This window comes from Gossypium arboreum, chromosome 8, assembly GCF_025698485.1.
Source record: "Gossypium arboreum isolate Shixiya-1 chromosome 8, ASM2569848v2, whole genome shotgun sequence".
Taxonomy (NCBI): Eukaryota; Viridiplantae; Streptophyta; class Magnoliopsida; order Malvales; family Malvaceae; genus Gossypium; species Gossypium arboreum.
Window position 1 is genome coordinate 17,620,626 of NC_069077.1, and position 17,906 is coordinate 17,638,531.

Consider the following 17,906-nt stretch of genomic DNA (forward strand, 5'->3'; position numbering starts at 1 on the left):
CAGTGTGAGGAAGTCCAGGCTATGTTGATTTTGTACGTTGGCCCATTTTCTTCGTTTTTGGCCCATTTCTTGTTCCTTTCGCTCTTCTATGCTCACTTAAGTATAAAATATAAAATTAAAGCATTAGGAGCATCGAATTCACCAATTCTAAGGAAAAATCATCCATAAAATGTGTTAAGAATGGGGTAAAAATATGTATAAATTACGGTTTATCAAGTACCCCCACACTTAGGCATTTGCTTGCCCTCAAGCAAAATTCTCAACTCATAATCAAAATAAATTCTTCTCAACTTATAATTCCTATCGATAGTATCTCAAAATAATCCATAGGTAATCATACATTGAAAATTCAACTAAAAGAACATCAAAGTTTCAAACATTCCAAGTTGAGCATTTTATCCTGAAGACATAGGTGTCTCCCCTCATTTAAGTAATTACCTTTGATTCAGAATATCATAGAGTTTCATATCCTTACTAAAGATTCACTCAAGTCACTCGAGGTGTTTAAGGACAATAAATGAAGCACTCAATAGTCAATAATGAAAAATTATTACCATAAGCTTGCATGAAAATCAAATCTCCACCACTATAAATTGAGATGATACATCAATCAAAAGGTCTTTAGAGGGTTGTAACGAGGGTTGGTTAGGTGGTGTAGCCTCCAGCTGAAAGAAAAGGTTAGAATTGAGATTGAATTGAAAAATTGCCTAACTAGAAAAATAGCTAGTCATCAATTGCACACAACAAAGCTTTTCTCAGATTATGGAATTTAACTTCTTTAACTCAGAAGATTACTATTACTAATATGTATACATGTTTTTTTTTTAAGAACAAGTCAACTTATAAAATAGAATAAAACATAGTTAAGGAACTATTTCAATTCAAATCTCGACAAAAATGGGGATCAAATTAATTTAGGGGATTTTAACAATAATGGGTTAAGGGTTAATATTAAGGGTAATACAAGAAATGGCTTGTTAGCTCAATAGGGTTTACTAAGGGTTAATCGTGGAGGTAGGCTTTTAATGGCATGAGTGAGTTAATCCTAAGTGCCTTTCTCATTTTGACATATCAAATCAAATAGTGTGGTCTTGACATGCATAATCAAGCAAGTTCTAGAATAACAGTTCAATACTAACGCACTCAAAGCAATAATAAAAGTGAGCATGAAAGAATTAATAGATGCTCAAAAGGCTAAAAAATCTCACAAGAATTATGGCTTTTTGATGTTTAAAACTTGTGAATTCCAACTCAAAGTAATACCTAAACTTTGGGGAAACAACCTAAAATTTTAAATTCTTAAAAATCAACTTATCATGCTTGATTCTCTAATGTCTTAAAGTTTAAACAATCAATGCATAAATGTCTATGTTTTAATTCAAGATATATCAATCAAAATCATAAATCAATCAAAATCATAAATCAATCAAAATTTATCCTAAAAATGATATGAGAGCTTTTCAAGAGAACAAGGCAGTCATTCAGGGATTTTTCTGATAATGAAATGAATACCCCCCATACTTAAGATGTACATTGTCCTCAATGTACAAAGATAGATATATAGAAAAGAATGTGAAAATAAGATAGGGAGAGAAGTGAAACTTCCTGAGTGATGAATGAATTTTCTTGAACTGGAGTTTCGGAGAATAATCGGTGTGAGGGTGGAGAAGGATACTCCGGCGGTGGTAGAGGTTCATTAGTTCATAAGTCCTGCGCCAAAAGAATATTATATCTGAAATTGGTTATGGTCGTGGTCGAGCAGGACATGGCAGTCGTGGAGAACCTTTTCCAATGGAGTTTTGAGTCCCTGAGTAATAGTGAGCTTTGGAGCTTTTTATAACTGTGATAGCATCAGGAACTCTTTTAGAAAATATATAAGGAAGAATGATTACTTGGTAGGAAATAGCCGGAATCCAAAATTTTTAAATAAAAATTATAAATCCTAATAAAAATAAGATGAAAGAAAAATAAAAAGTAGTCTAAAAATAAAAGAAAAGAAAAACATAAAATAATAAATAAAAGTTTTTAAACATCTTCATCATTAGATGGTTCGCGAGGTGGGGGTGGCGATGAGATGTGGAGGTGTTGACAGATCTATTGTAGAGAAGCATCAATGTTGTCAAATCGTTGAAAACACTGCTGCTCAAATCGAGTGAGGCGCTAAAAAATGTTAGCATATGAAGCCGCCGCATGAACTGGACGAGAGGGTGATGGTGGCTGAGACGGTGGGTCCTCATGCTGTGGGGGGACATTATCAGTAATGTCCTCGGAGGCCTCCTCCTCAGTAGATTGGGTGAGACGATATTGAGGAGGGTAGGTTCCTCGGTGCTTTTTGATCATCCTCATGCTTAGCATGCTCGAGATGCCTTGTGGAGACATCTGGCCAATGAGGGTCAAGGATAATTCTTGGGCCGCGGTGTTGAGGAGGCCGAAGTGTCGAGCCAACCGAGTAACATAGGGACCAATGGAGATGACCTCCTTCCTATGTCAGTCCATCTGGTGTTGAATGGCGAGGTCAATGAAATAGACAAGGCCGATGACATGCCCGTGCGACATACACCATAAAAATTAAGCGTCGCGAGTGTTGACGATGCCAGTGCTCTCTCACCTTCCTGTTATTGTGTGAGCCAAAATGGCGTATAGGTACCTCAGGGACGGAGGGAGAACTGATGCCTTGGAGCAGCTAGGATTGTAGGAGGCAGCACTAAGGGCCAGGGCGTCCCAACACTTCGAGGGAGAACAATAGATGTGGTGGTTGAGAGCATCTAAGTCATTCTCCTCCTTAAACTCATCCGTATATAAGCCCAGTGCAGTATCGAATTCTGGGACGTTTAGCTGGCGGACTAATCCACCTAGACGAAATTAGACCGTGCTGGGATCATCATAGTTCGTCATTACGGTCTGAAGATGAAACATTGAGCATAGTTCCATCGTGAGTTCGAGAAATGTTGGCTCAATGATCCCAAAGAAAAACTCCCAAGGGTCGGTGGTTAGGAGGGCCCGAATCGCATCAGCCAACTGAACTTGTTCTACTATAGCCTAGTCGATACAACGGCCCGCAATTAAAGGTTGGGCCCAGAGTATTTGGAAAATTTCTTCTTGGGGCTTGATGGGGAACCTCAGGAAAGGGTGACGAATTTCCACGGTAGGACCCGAGGAAGATGATGCTCCTTTCCTTTTCTTTGAAGTAGGGATAGCGGCCTTTTTACCACGTGAAGATGACATGGTACCTGTAATTGGAAGAATCAATTCGTCTTGATGAGTAGACAGGGTAAAATGTGACTAAATTCTAAGAGAAAAATCCATAAATATGTTCAGCCACGACTACTAAGTTTAACTAAAACAATAAGTTCAATGGCATAACTAAAACAATAAGTTCAATGGCATACTTTTGTGGTATGAGCATGGTGATATAAGTAAAAATGGCAAAGAATGGAATGCAACATACAATATGAATGAATAGAAATGTCAACACAAGAGGCATTAATATTTCAACTATCCTAACCATGAATATTCACTGCTAACTAATCAAATGGAGTAGGGAAATCATGTAATGAGTAGGAATTTAAATATGAAAAAGATGATAACTTGTTATATAAATAAAATTTGAGTGATAAAAAGATGAAAATAACATGAACAATATAGATTACTATGATAAATAACATTATAAATCAGTGAAATAAAAGAGAAAGGAGTAAACAAACACTAAAGGAGAGAGATTGAGCGTCAAAAATAGAGTGGGAAGCGGCGCACGAGCGTGGCAGGGAGGGCGTGTCGACTTGCAACGGCTAGGGTTAGGGTTTTTGGGTGAAGAAGACAATGAATAGTGTATCCTATTTATAGATTTTAGGGCATACGGCCATGGAACACGCCCGTGTTCCTTGGGCGTGTGGGTGCACACGGTCGTGTATGTCTTCGTTCGCTTCTCCCAAACCCGTGTATGGAGGCCCCCGCCTGTGTTAATTTAACAGGTTAGACCACGGGTACTTGGCACGGGCATGCCGTACGCCCGTGTTAATTTGACAAGTTCGGTCACAGTTTCCAGGCACAGGCGTGTCGCACGCCCGTGTTGTTTTGGCAGGTTTTCCCATGGCTATGTCGCATGGCTGTGGCGATTTATTGTAGCCCTAGTTGGGGAAATCTTTGCCTTGTTTCCATACGGTCATAAGCACGCCTGTGTGTTTGGCCGTATCTGTGTGGTAAACCTGTATTCAAGAGCTCCGTTAGTAAGTTAGGTGTTAAACACTAAAATTTAAAGAAGTTAATACAGTTAGTGCTCGGGTTACCTCCTGAGAAGCGCTTATTTATAGTCTAAGCTCGACTTACCTCTCCATTGAATGGTCATAGTGGTTCGAGGAGTTTATACTCCTCATTCCTGCTATCATTCTCATCAAAATAAGGTTTTAAACGAGTGTTGTTTACCTTAAAAGTGCCGAACTTGAGATGACTTACCTCGACTGTATTGAATGGGAAAATGCTAAGTACCGTAAGAGGGATTTATTCATTCGGTTTGGTAGTGACAATGTGAGGATTTACAGCATCTAGTAATACTTGATCTCCAGCCTTAAGTTGATTTGGGAAGGTATTGAGCTCGTTCTGGCATAGTTTTGGTTTATCGTGTGTTCTCGGTTTATGCGTCCGCCATTCATCTAGCTCCTCAATTTGTAGCCTTCTATCTTCATGAATAGGTCCTCTGCTACTGCTTGAGAATGGCTCTTGTACTTCCTTCAGACTCATTTCCTACAAAGTAGGTTGCACCATATTGTCAATTTTAGTAGAATGGTTTAGAGGATCACCTTCAATTTCTGATGTGTTGCCAGAATTGCGAGCTTGAATGGTGATTGTTTCGTCTCCCACACGGAGTGAGAGCTCACTTATGCCAACATCAATAATTGTTTTAGCAGTTGCTAAAAAAGGCCATCCTAAAATCAAAGGAGTGTTGCTATCCTCATCTATGTCTAGAACAATGAAGTCAACGAGAACTATAGATTTATCGATTTTAACTAGCACATCTTCAATAATACCCCTAGGAAATCTTATAGGTTCATCTGCTAATTGAATGCTCATCCTAGTCTGTTTCAGTTTCCCAAGACTTAATTGTTTGAACATTTTGTAGGGCATAACGTTAATACTAGCCCCTAAATCAGCTAATGCATTATTAACATCTAAACTACCAATTAAGCAATGAATCGTAAAACTCTTTGGATCTTTTAGTTTGTTGGGTAGTTTATTTTGTAGAATAGCTAAGCAAACTACGTTTAGCTCCACATGCGACACCTCGTCCAGCTTCCATTTATTTGCTAAAAGCTCCTTTAAAAATTTCATTGCGTTTGGCATCTGCGATAGAGCTTCAATAAACGGTAAGGTAATATGTAATTTTTTGAAAAGTTTAAGGAATTTACCAAATCGTTCATCTGAGCGGTTTTTCCTTGTCGTGTTGGGGTATGGCACATGAGGTTTATATTCGACATTTACTGATTTGTTTTTATTATGACCTACCTCACCTTGACCTCTGCTTACCACAGTTTCTTGCCTCGGTTCTGGCTCAGGCTCAACGAATCCTTCTTCATCTTGAGCATTGATTGCATTGAGCTGTTCCCTTGGGTTGGGTTCAGTATTACTTGGCAAGCTACATTGTGGTCGTTCGGAGATTAGTTTGGACAGTTGGCCTATCTGAGTTTCGAGCCCTTGGATCGACGCTTGGTGTTCTGGAAACGGGTTTCTGACACCGAAATAAATTTAGATAGCATCTCTTCAAGGTTCGGTTTCTTTTCTTGTTGATATGGTGGTTGTTAAAAACCCGAAGGATGTTGTGGCCTTTGATTTCCTTGACCGCCCCACGAGAAATTGGGATGGTTCCTCCAACCTGCATTATAAGTGTTACTATATGGGTTATTTTGGGATCTAGAGTTATTGTTACCTATATATTGGACTTGTTCCTCCTTGATGCTAGGGTTGAAGGGTTGATACTCTGTGCATGCACCTCCTCCATTCGTCTCGCACCTCATTACTGGATGTACCTGAGTAGAACCAAGTAAACCATCAATATTTTTATTTAGAAGTTGTACCTGGTTTGACAGCATAGTAACGGAATCGACGTTATAAATGCCTACTGTTTTAGTTGGCTTAGTCCTCATAACTTGCCATTGATAGTTATTCAGTGACATCTCTTCAATAAATTCGTAAGCCTCTTCGGGTGTTTTGTTGTTAATGGTTCCCCCGGCTGCTGCATCAATCATTTGCCTTGTCGAGGGGTTCACACCATTGTAGAATGTTTGAACTTGCAACCATAGAGGTAATCCATGGTGAGAACACCTTCGCAGTAGGTCCGTGTATCTCTTCCATGCATCGTAAAGAGTTTCGAAGTCCATCTACACAAACGAAGAGATATCATTACGTAATTTGGCTATTTTAGCCGGCGGAAAATATTTTAATAAAATTTTTTCGGTCATTTGTTCCCAGGTAGTAATTGACCCTCATGGTAACGAGTTCAACCACTGTTTAGCTTTGTTCCTCAATGAAAAAAGGAATAACCGAAGCCGAATGGCATCGTCAAAAACGCTATTAATTTTAAATGTATCGCAGAATTCTAGGAAATTTGCCAAATGAGTGTTTGGATCCTCATCCTGCAAACCATCAAACTGAACAAATTACTATATCATTTGAATTGTGTTAGGTTTCAGTTCAAAATTATTTGTAGCAATAGCAGTTCTAACTATACTTACTCAGTTCTTGTTAAAGTAGGTTTAGCATAATCATACATAGTACGTGGTGTAGGATTCTGATTAACAGCGATCGCAGGAGGTAGCGAATTTTCTTGGTTTTCAGGCATCTCCTCGGTTGTGATTGAAATATCATCCTCTTGCTCATTCTCTGTGTATCTTAAGCTTCGCCTTATTTCTCTTTGGTTTCTACGAACTATGTGATCGATTTCTTCATCAAAAAGTAGTGGTCCTGACGGGTTTCTTCTAGTCATAAGCTATAAAAACCTTCCAAGATAAAGAAAAGGTAAATTAATAAATAAAAATAAAATAGAATTAACTTGCAAGAAAAATAAATGGCTAAAGTAATAAAAATTAAGTGTTCCTAATATCTTAGTTCCCCGGCAATGGCGCCAAAAACTTGATCGTAGTTTTCGTGACAGGTAAGTTTTATATATTTATAATTAATCGTTCTTGAAACTAACTATTATCACGATGTAGGCAAGGGTACCTATCGAACAGTAGTATAGTTTTAGCAAGACCGGATTGTTGAACCCAAAGGAATTAAAAAAATAGTAATGACTGCCTTTTTATTATCTAGCTTATGAATAAATAGGGTTTTGTTTTAACTAACTAATTATCTAAACTAAGAATTTACAGAAAATAGAATTGGGGAATTACTTTTGGAAAAAAGATTGAATTAAGACAATACCTAAGGAAGAATCCACCTAGACTTCACTTGTTATTCTGACTCTGAATCGGACGATTTATTCATTTAACTTGTTCCGTAGAGATCCCTAAGTTATATTATTATCCCTATTCAAGACTAATAACGTCTAATCCTTAGATTGAATAATTAAGACTTTTTTATAATTAACACCCTAGGGTTGCATTAACTAGATCTATGGATCCCCTTATTAGGTTTCACCCTAATCCGGTAAAATCTTGTCACTCTATCTCTAGGCGCGCAATCAACTCCGCTTAATTATGACAAATGTACTCTTAGACAGGGTCTATTCCTCCTCTGAATAAGAGCTTATCTTGAATCAATATCCTGGGATATCAAAACAAGAATTAAGAACACATAATTAAGAACAAGTTAAATATTTATCATACAATTCAGAAAATAATAACAAGATTCGTCTTAGGTTTAATTCCCCTTAGGTATTTAGGGGGTTTAGTTCAAAACTAAAAAGGAAAACATCTCAGAAGAATAATGAATACAAAATATAAAGAAAACCTAATACTCCTGAAGGGAAATTGAGGGGAGATCTTCAGTCTTAATGGTGAATTCGGCTTCTAAGATGGATCAATCGGCTTCCCTTGAGCAGTTCCCTACCTCCTTTTCTCCTTCTCCCCTTTCCTCTTCCTTTAGGGTGTATTTATAGGCTTTAGAATGCCTAAAAGTCCTCAAAATTAGCCTTTTCTGAATTGGACTCAACTTGGGCTCGGCAGGGACACGCCTGTGTGACATGCCCGTGTGGTCTGCCCATGTGAGGAAGTCCAGGTCGTGTTGATTTCGTACTTTGGCCCATTTTCTCCGTTTTTGGCCCATTTCTCATTCCTTTCGCTCTCCTATGCTCAGCTAAGTATAAAACATGAAATTAAGGCATTAGGAGCATCGAATTCACCAATTCTAAGGAAAAATCATCCATAAAATGTGTTAAGCATGGGGTAAAAATATGTATAAAATACGTTTATCAAAATGATATTGTGTAGGTTGTGTAAAATGGGTGACAAGATGGCCTCCTTTTGTCCATACGGGCAAGGCACACGGGCGTGTGTCTAAGCCGTGTGTAACATACGGCTCACTCCTATGGGTGTGTGTTATGGCCGTGCGTCCCCTGCACTTAAAATTTAAAGTTAGTTTAGTACACGGGCAGGCCATACGGGCGTTGTCATGGCCGTGTTTTAAAGTCAATGTTGCACACGGGCTAAGGGCACGTGCGTGTCCCAAGCCACAGGACATGTGTGACCACACGATCTATACACACACGGGCGTGTGGAGCCTTAAAGCATGAATTTTCCAAGTTTCTTTTAAGTTCTCGGTTTAGTCCCGAACCGTCTCTAATGTATATTTTGGGCCTCGTGAGCCTGTTTAAAGAACATAATGCATGTGAATGAGAAGTTTTAAGTTAAAAGAATTTTTATGGCCCAATTTTATATGCGTAAGCTTGAGTTAAGTCCGGTAGTACCTCGAACCCTGTCTCGGCGTCGGATACGGGCGAGGGGTGTTACAAAAGCCCCCACGGCCGTGCGAGGCGACCGTGGTAGCCACACGGCCGTGCGAGGCGACCGTGGTAGCCACACGGCCTAGCACACAGGGGTGCTTGAGGCCGTGTGAGATCTTGCCCAAAAATTTGAACCAACAAACGAAGTCAGAATAGAACATGGGCATAGGCCACGACCGTGCTTCCATGCCGTGCGCAATCCTGATTAAGTGACACGGGCGTGTTAGATTGCTCATGGGTGTGGGAAAAATGAAGGGAGAACCACATGGCCGTGCGATGCAGCTGTGTGAGCCATACGGCCTAGACACACGAGCATGTTCGAAGACCGTGTGCGATACTGACTTAAAACATCAACCCCTAAGCATAAGAATGAGCACGGACGTGGAAAACTAAACACGGGCATGGGAGAAGCGAACGAACGTGCACACGGCCATGCGACTGGCCGTGCGCACCACACGATCTGGGAACATGGGCGTGTCTAAGGGCCTGTGTGCGAACTTGACTTCAAAATCATGAAAAACACGGGTTGGTAACACTCCACACGGGATTGTTTGAAACTTTGATGTTCTTATGGTTAAGCTCTTAATGTATGATTATTTATAGATTATTTCGAACATTGTTGATGAGAATTATAAGTTGAGAAGGATTTAGTTTAATTGTGAGTTGAGGATTTTGCTTGGGGACAAGCAAATGCTTAAGTGTGGGGATATTTGATAAACCGTAATATATACATATTTTTACCCCATGCTTGGCATATTTATGGATGATTTTTTTCCTTGATTTTATTGAATTCAATACTCCTAATCCTTTAAATTCATGTGTTATACTAATACAAGCTTAGGATAACAAAAAGAGAGAGAAACGAGCCAAAAACTGACAAATTGGGCCTAAATCAATGTTTCACACGGCTTAGGCAGTTCTACACGGGTAATTCACATGCCCGTATGTGATACACGGGTAGGCCACACGCCCGTGTGTCATGGCCGTGTCGACATTAATCCAAGTCAGAAATTCACACGGCCTGAGCATCTGCACACGGGCGTGGCACACGGTCGTGTCCCTGTCGAGCCCAAGTCTAGTTATACTCGGAAAAGGCTTATTTTGGGCTAATTTGGGCATTCAAAAGTCTATATAAAGACCCTAGAAGTGGAGGAGAGGGACACATAGAGTTGGAGGCAGAAAATACTAACGATTAGCCATCAGAATCTGATCGTGATATTCATGACAGGTTTTAAATATTTATAATTAATCGTTCTTGAAACTAACTATTATCATGATGAAGGCAAGTGTACCTATCGAACAGTAGTATAGTTTTAGCAAGACTGGATTATCGAACCCAAATGAACTAAAAGTACTAGTAATGACTGTCTTTTTATTATCTAGCTTAAGAATAATACGGTTTGTTTTAACTAACTAATTAACTAAACTAAGAAATAATAGAAAATAGAATTGGGGAATTACTTTTGGAAAAACGATTGAATTAAGACAATACCTAAGGAAAAATCCACCTAGACTTCATTTGTTATTTGACTCTAAATCAGACGATTTATTCATTTGACTTGATCCGTAGAGATTCCTAAGTTATATTATTATCCCTCTCGAGACTAACAACGTCTAACCCTAGTTGAATCATTGAAATCTCTTTCTAATTAACTGCCTAGGGTTGCATTAACTCGATCTATGGATCCCCTTATTAGGTTTCACCCTAATCCGGTAAAATCTTGTCACCCTATCTCTAGGCGCACAATCAACTTCGCTTAATTATGACAAATGTACTATTAGACAGGGTCTATTCCTCCTCTGAATAAGAGCTTAACTTGAATCAATATCCTGGAATATCAAGACAAGAATTAAGAACACATAATTAAGAACAAGTCAAATATTTATCATACAATTTAGAAAATAATAACAAGATTCGTCTTAGGTTTCATTCCCCTTAGGTATTTAGGGGATTTAGTTCATAACTAAAAAGGAAAACATCTCAGAAGAATAATGAATACAAAACATAAAGAAAACCTAAAATTCCTGAAGGGAAATTGAGGGGAGATCTTCAGTCTTGATGATGAATCTGACTTCTGAGATGGATCAATCGGCTTTCCTTGAGCAGTTCCCTACCTTCTTCTCTGTGTGTCCTTTTTCCTCCTCCTCTAGGGTGTATTTATAGGCTTTGGAATGCCTAAAAACCCTCAAAATTGGCCTTTTCTGAATTGGATTAAACTTGGGTTCGGTAGGGACACGCCCGTGTACGATTACTTTAGGCCGTGCTTGAACCTGTTAGAGTGGCACGGGCGTCTGTTCTACTCGTGTGAGTCGTGCTTCGGTTCTGCCAAATTGACACGGCCGTGTGGTATTCCCATGTGAGGAAGTCCAGGCTGTGTTGATTTCGTACGTTGGCCTATTTTCTCTGCTTTTGGCCCGTTTCTCGTTCCTTTTGCTCTCCTATACTCACCTAAGTATAAAACATGAAATTAAGGCATTAGGAGCATCGAATTCACCAATTTTAAGGAAAAATCATTCATAAAATTTGTTAAGCATGGGGTAAAAATATGTATAAATTACGGTTTATCAAATACCCCCACACTTAAGCATTTGTTTGTCCTCAAGCAAAATCCTCAACTCATAATCAAAATAAATTCTTCTCAACTTATAATTTCTATCGATAATATCTCAAAATGATCCATAGGTAATCATATATTGAAAATTCAACTGAAAGAACATCAAAGTTTCAAACATTCCAGGTTGAGTATTTTATCATGAAAACATAGGTGTCTCCTAGAGTTTCACATCCTCACTAAAGATTCACTCAAATCACTCGAGGTGTTTAAGGACAATAAATGAAGCACTCAATAGTCAATAATCAAAAGTCATTACCATAGGGTTGCATGAAAATCAAATCTCTACCACTATAAATTGAGATGAAACATCAATCAAAAGGTCTTTAGAGGGTCTAAATGAGGCTTGGTTAGGGGGTGTGGTCACAAGCTGAAAGAAAGGGTAAGAATTAAGATTGAATTGAAAAATTGCCTAACTAGAAAAATGACTAGTCAACAATTGCGTACAACAGAGCTTTTTTTCTCAGAATATGAAATTTAACTTATTTAGCGCAGAAGACCACTATTACTAATATGTATACATTTTTTTTAAGAACAAGTCAAATTACAAAAAGGAAGAATAAAACATAGCAAAATAATTATTCCAACTCAAATCTCGACAAAAATAGGGATCAAATTAATCTAGGGGATTTCAATAATAATGAGTTATTGGTTAATATTGAGGGTAAATCAATGAATGGGTTGTTAGGCTTAAGGGGTTCACTAAGGGTTAATTGTGAAGGTAGGCTTTTATGGAGTGAGTGGGTTAAACCTAAGTGCCTTTATCATTTTGACATATCAAATCAAATGGTGTGGTCTCGACATGCAAAATTAAGCAAGTTCTAGAATAACAATTCAATATTGACGCACTCATAATGAAAGTGAGCATGAAAGAAATAATAGATGCTCTAAAGGCTCAAGATCTCACAAAAATTATGGCTTTTTGGTGTTTAAACTTGTGAATTCCAACTCAAGATAATACCTAAACTTAAGGAAACAACCTAAAAGTTTTTAAGTCTTCAAAAATCAACTTATCATGCTTGATTCCCTGATGTCTTAAAGTTTAAACAATCAATGCATAAATGCCTATGTTTTAATTCAAGATATATCAATAAAAGTCATAAATCAATCAAAATTTATCCTAAACATGATATAAGAGCTTTTCAAGAGAACAAGGCAATCATTCAGGGATTTTTCTGATACTGAAATGAATACCCCGCCACACTTAAGATGTACCTTGCCCTCCATGAACAAAGATAGATATATAAAAAATAATATAAAAATAAGAAAGGGAGAGAATTGAAACTTCCTGAGTGATGAATGGATTTCCTTGAACTGGAGTTTTGGAGAATAATCGGTGTGAGGGTGGAGGAGGATACTCTAACGGTGGTAGAGGTTCATTAGTTTATAAGTCTTGCGCCAAAAGAATATTATATCTAAAGTTGGTTATGGTCGTGGTCGAGCAGGACATGACAGTCGTGGAGAACCTTCCCCAGTAGAGTTTTGAGTCCCTAAGTAATAGTGAGCTTTGGAGCTCTTTATAACTGTGATAAAATTAGGAACTCTTTTCGAAAATATATAAGAAAGAATGATTACTCGATTGGAAATAGCCGAAATCCAAAATTGTTAAATAAAAATTAAAAGTCCTAATAAAAATAAGGTGAAAGAAAAATAAAAAGTAGTCTTAAAATAAGATAAAAGTAAAAACATAAAATAATAAATAAAAATTTTTAAACATCTTCATTGCTAAATGGTTCGCGAGGTGGGGGTGGCAATGAGATGTGGAAGTGCTGACAAATCAGGTGTAGTGTACCATCAATGTGATCGAAGCGCTAAAAACATTGCTGCTCGAATCAAGTTAGGTGCTCAGAGATGTCAGTGTATGAAGCCCTCGTATGAACTGGACGAGAGGGTGGTGGTGGCTGAGACGATGAGTCTTCGTGACGTGGAGGGACATCATCAGTAATGTCCTCGGGGGCCTCCTCCTTAGTAGATTAGGCGAGAAAATATTGAGGAGGGTAGGTTCCTCGGCTTTTTTCAATCATCCTCATGCTTAGCATGCTCGAGATGCCTTGTGGAGACATCTGGCCAATAAGGGTTAAGGATGATTCTTGTGTCGCGGTGTCAAAGAGCTTGAAGTGTCGTGCCAGTTGAGTCACATAAAGGTCAATGGTGATGGCCCCCTTCCTATACCGCTCCGTCTGATGCTGAATGGTGAGGGTAGTGAAATAAGCAAGGTCTATGACATGCCCGTGCGACATACACCATAGAAAGTAGGCATCGTAAGTGTTAACAACGCCAGTGCTCTTTCTCCTTTCGGTTAACGTGTTAGACAAAATAGCGTGTAAGTACCTCAGAGAGGGAGGGAGAGCCGATGCATTGGAGCAGCTAGGATTGTAGGAGGCAGCAGCACCGGAGGCGAGGGCGTCCCAGCACTTCGAGGGAGAACGATGGATGTGGCGGTTGAGAGCATGTAAGTCATTCTCCTCCTTGAACTCCTCCGTGTATAAGTCCAGTGTAGTTCCAAATTCTGGGACGCTTAGCTGGCGGACTAGTCTGCCTAGGAAAAATTGGACCGTGCCAGGATCATCGTAGTTTGTCATTACGGTCTGAAGATGAAACGTTGAGCATATTTTCATTGTGAGCTCGAGATATGTTGGCTCGATGATCCCGAAGAAAAGCTCCCAAGGGTCGGTGGTTAGGAGAGCCCGAATTGAATCAGCCAACTAAACTTGTTCTACTGCAGCCCAGTCGATGCAACGGCCCGCAATTAAAGGTTGGGCCCGGAGTATCTGGAAAAGTTTTTCTTGGGGCCCAATAGGGAACTACAGAAAAGGGTGACGAATTTTTGCGGTAGGACCCGAGGAAGATGACGCTCCCTTCCTTTTTTTTGAAGCAGGGATGACGGCCTTTTTACCGTATGAAGACGACATTATATACCTGCAATATAAAAAAAATAATAGTAGGTAAACGAATTTGAAAAGGAAAAAACCATGAATTTGAACTAACAATTTCAGCCAAAAGTACTAATACTAACCAAACTCAGCCAAAATAATCAATTTTATAATTTTGTGTCATTGGCATGGTAATAGCATGAGAATGAGCATAGTAATGGCATGGGTATGAAAATAGAATAAGGCTTTCCTAACAACTCGATTCAACATGAAATGTTATGATAAATAACCTAAGAATGCAAATTAAATGATAGAATAATGCACAAAATGAAAATATTATGAGTGAAATGAAGATTATTTTGATAATAAGCATTAGAAATAAGTAAAATAGAAGTGAAAAGAGTAAAACAATGCTAACAAAATGAAAAATAGAGTGGAAAGTGGCGCACAGGCGTGGTAGGGAGGCTGTGTTGAATTGCAACGGATAGGGTTAGGGATTTTAAGTGAAGAAGACAATAAATAGTGCAGGGTATTTATAGATTTTGGAACACACGGCCAAGGAACATGCCCATGTTCCCCAATTTTTACCTGTACGATTCGCGAAATTTAAATTTGGGTGCGTCTGACAATTGGCCCACGCCCGTGTTCCTTGGGTGTGTGGGTGCACATAGTCGTGTCGCACGGCCGTGTTTGTCTTCGTTCGCTTCTCCCACGCCCGTGTTAATCTAACAGGTTCGACCAAGGTTGCTTGGCACGGACGTGTCGCATCCCGTGTTAATTTGACAGGTTTGGCCATGGTTTCAAGGCACGGGCGTGTCGCACGCCCGTGTTGTTTTGGCAGGTTCGCCCACGGCCATGTCGCATGCCCGTGGCAATTTATCGTAGCCCGTGCTGGGAAAAATCTTTGCCCTATTTCCACACAGCCCTAAGCACATCCGTGTGCTTGGTCGTGTCTATGTGGTAAACCTGTATTCAAGAGCTCCGTTAGTGAGTTAGGTGTTAAACACTAAAATTTAAAGAAGTTAATACAGTTAGTGCTCGGGTTGCCTCCCAAGAAGTGCTTATTTATAGTTTAAGCTCGGCTTACCTCTCCATTAATTGGTCATGGTGGTTCGAGGAGGTTATACTCCTCATTCCTGCTGTGAATCTCATCAAAATAAGGTTTTAGGTAGGTATTGTTTACCTTAAAAGTGCCAACTTAAGATGATTTACCTCAACTGTACCGAATGGGAAAATGCTAAGTACCGTAAGAGGGATTCCTTCATTCGGTTTGGTAGTGACAATGTGAAGATCTGCGGCATCTAATAAAACTTTATCTCTAACCTTAAGTTGATTTGGAAAGGTATTGAGCTTATCTTGGCGTAGTTTTGGTTTATCGTGTGTTCTCGGTTTATATGTCCGCCATTCATCTAGCTCCTCGATTTGTAGCCTTCGTTCTTCATAAATCAATCCTCTACTATTGCTTGAGAATGGCTCATGTACTTCTTTCAGACTCATTTCCTACAAAGTAGGTTACACCATATTGTCAGTTTTAGTAGAATGGTTTAGACGATCACCTTCAATTTCTGATGTGTTGCCAGAATTACGAGCTTGAAGGGTGATTGTTTCGTCTCCTACACGAAGTGTGAGCTCACCTGTGCCAACATCATTAATCATTCTAGCAGTTGCTAAAAAGGGCCTTCCTAAAATCAAAGAAGTGTTGCTATCCTCCTCTATGTCTAAAACAACGAAGTCAACGGGAAATATAAATTTATCTATTTTAACTAGCACATCTTCAATAATACCCCTAGGAAATCTTATAGTTTTATCTGCTAATTGAATGCTCATCCTAGTCTCTTTGGGTTTCCCAAGACCTAGTTGTTTAAACATTTTGTAAGGCATGACGTTAATACTAACCCCTAAATCAGCTAATGCATTATTAACATCTAAACTACTAATTAAGTAAGGAATCATAAAACTCCCTGGATCTTTTAGTTTGTTGGTAGTTTATTCTGTAGAATAGCTGAGCAAACTACGTTTAGCTCTACTTGCAACGCCTCATCCAACTTCTGCTTATTTGCTAAAAGCTCTTTTAAAAATTTCATTGTGTTTGGCATCTGCGATAGAGCTTCAATAAACGGTAAGTCAATATGTAATTTTATTAAGAGTTTAAGGAATTTACCAAATTGTTCATCTGAGTGGTCTTTCCTTGTCACATTAGGGTATGGCACACAAGGTTTGTATTTTGTACTTACCGGTTTCTGCTTATTGTGGCCTACCTCACTTTTGCCTTTGCTTATCTTAGTTTCTTGCCGTGGTTCTGGTTCAAGTGTGACCAACCCTTCCTCATCTTGATTAGTAATCGCGTTGAGTTGCTCCATTGAGTTAGATTCTGTGTTGCTTGACAAGCTACCTTGTGGTTGTTCAAATATCAACTTGGCAAGCTGTCCAATCTGAGTTTCGAGCCCTTGGATCGATGCTTGTTGATTCTTAAGTGTTGTCTTAGTATTTTGAAAACAAGTTTCTGACACCGATATAAACTTTGAGAGCATCTCTTCAAGGTTCAACTTCTTTTCCTGTTGGTAGGGTGGTTGCTGGAAACCCGGAGGATGTTGTGGCCTTTGATTTCCTTGACCTCCCCACGAGAAATTGGGATGGTTCCTCCAACTTGTATTATAAGTGTTACTATATGGGTTATTTTAGGATCTAGAGTTATTGTTACCCATATACTGGACTTGTTCCTCATCGATGCTAGGGTTGAAGGGTTGATATTCTGTATAGGTTCCTCCTCCATTCGAATCGCACCTCATTACTGGATGTACCTGAGTAGAACCACACAAACCGTCAATCTTTTTATTTAAGAGTTCTACTAGGTTAGATAGCATAGTAACTGCGTCGAGGTTGAAAACACTGACTGCTTTCGTCGGCTTTGTTCTCATAACTTGCCACTGATAATTATTCAGTGACATCTCCTCAATAAATTCGTAAGCCGCCTCAGGTGTTTTATTATTGATAGTTCCTCCAATAGCTGCATCAATCATCTGCCGAGTCGAAGGATTCAGGCCATTATGGAACGTTTGAACCTGTAGCCAAAGCGGTAACCCATAGTGAGGGCAACTTCTCAAAAGGTCCTTATATCTCTCCCATGCATCGTAGAGTGTTTCTAAATTCATCTGCACAAAAGAATAGATATCATTACGTTATTTGGCTCTTTTAGCCGGTGGAAAATATTTTAATAAAAATTTTTCGATCATTTGTTCCCAAGTAGTGATTGACCCTCATGGTAACGAGTTCAACCATTGTTTAGCCTTATTTCTTAACAAAAAGGGAAACAACCGAAGACGTATGGCATCATCAGAAATGTCATTGATTTTAAATGTATCGCAAAATTTTAAGAAATTTGCCAAGTGAGCGTTGGGATCCTTGTCCTGCAAACCATCAAGCTGAACAAACTGTTGTATCATTTGAATTGTGTTAGGTTTCAGTTCAAAATTATTTGCAGCAATAGCA

General features: G+C 39.1%; 1 non-coding gene across 1 annotated transcript; it reads left to right on the forward strand.

Annotated features, from left to right (window-relative positions):
• The first annotated feature begins 17,495 nt into the window (after positions 1–17,495).
• On the forward strand, positions 17,496–17,606 carry LOC128279748 (small nucleolar RNA R71). Its single transcript, XR_008269944.1, has one exon. It is a non-coding gene; the product is annotated as a small nucleolar RNA R71 (small nucleolar RNA).
• The last annotated feature ends 300 nt before the right edge of the window (positions 17,607–17,906 follow it).